Raw genomic sequence first — 1,789 nt, 5'->3', positions numbered from 1 at the left:
ACACCAGTGAGAAAAAAAGACCAAATAGCATGTGAACCTTTTATCCAACAACTCACAGAACTGTGAAATAGTGGCTGTCTAAACTTCAATAAACCTTCAAGTAAGTTTTAAAATGGGCATCAATTAGGAATGGCTCAAAAGGGATATAGTAATCAATACAGAAACTAAAAGTTACTAGAAATCAGTGTAAAATAACCAAAATCTCCATAAAAAGTGGTAGTACAACCCTAAATCTTCTTAAAATTGCTCTAGTGAATAGTACTTATGAACAATGCCACTAAATAATACCCATGAGCAGTACCATTGAAAAGTGTCCATGAATAATACAGAAGCCTTAGATTTAAGATTTAAAAATTAGAAGTAGAAGAAAGAAAGAGAAGGAAAATATCTTAAAGGGCTACATTTTTATTCTCATTACTTCTATTAGATAGATGATTACATATTTATATACAAATCTCCTATAATTACTTTATTTAATTAGGAATATATATATATATATATATATATATATATATATAGAGAGAGAGAGAGAGAGAGAGAGAGAGAGAGAGAGAGAGAGAGAGAGAGAGTTAAGAACTTAACTGAATAGAAACAAGCTGAATAGGAAACAAAAGTAAATATTCAGAGGGGTTGTATCTTTTATTAATTGGAAATTGCAAAAAGGAAATATTGAGAGAATCTCCATAAGATAATTACTCTCCCAACAGAATGCTTTGCCTATAAAAGTAGCTAAGCTATGTGGAAAACACAACTCAATTCTTCCCACCCTTCCATCCTTCCCACCTATCTATTTATACTTTTCTTTTTAGTAGCTGTACACGCCCTTCCAAGAATTACTCTAACAATTTGTATAATATAGCTATCCTCCTAGAGTCTTCCTTTGATCTTCTGAAACCTTCTTTGTTTTCCAGAATAGGTTTCCCAAGTTCCTCTAGAATACTCCATATCCCTAACAATACTAACCCTTTTTAAATACTCCATATCCCTAGCAATACTACCAATATAACACGAGTAATAATGCAACACCTTGATATGCATTACTCATATGTATAATTAGTTACGCAATTATAATTAAAATATATTACATAGCTACCATGATGCATGAACGTTTTAGAATGCTATAAACATTTATTTAAGGAAATTCATTTAAACATAGTTAAAGTATGTTATACTCACTTAGAGTTGGTAAACTCTATTAACTCACCTACTACTAGAAGGCCTTTAGACTCCTTGACTTTAGGTTCTTTATGCCTTATCTTGAAGTCTACAGGGAAGTGGATTAGAGGTTCTTAGTTTCGGACTTAAACAGATTTTATTAGATTTGAGATTCTCAATCAGAGCATGTTTAATGGTTAAAGTTTGCATGTACTAGTCATGTGACTGTTCACATGTATCGACTGCTGAACATTCATGGTTCAACCGTCAAACTTGGGATTTCTCAAAATTCGTCTATAATGAAAACATTAGGGTTTAAACCCTAAAATCCTAACATTAAGTCTTAAGATTCTCATTCTAGGTCCATTATACCATTTTAGAGTTTAAAAATTAGAAGTGCCCTTTATTTTACTTAAATCTCATAATTTTACATTAAATCTTAGAACAACCTTAAACCAATTCTCTTTCAAAATACAACCCTAAAACCTTTAAAGAAACTAAGAAGAAGGAGAAGAAAGCTTACCTCTTCTAGCTACGATTTAAATTATAAATTTTAGTTTTCAAGACTATTATGCGATTAAAAGTCCCATGCACTATATAAGTTATTGTTTACATGATTCGATTGTTGAAAGCT

The sequence above is a fragment of the Hevea brasiliensis genome, chromosome 2, assembly GCF_030052815.1.
Source record: "Hevea brasiliensis isolate MT/VB/25A 57/8 chromosome 2, ASM3005281v1, whole genome shotgun sequence".
In the NCBI taxonomy this organism is placed as follows: domain Eukaryota; kingdom Viridiplantae; phylum Streptophyta; class Magnoliopsida; order Malpighiales; family Euphorbiaceae; genus Hevea; species Hevea brasiliensis.
Note: the sequence above shows the minus strand (reverse complement) of the source record.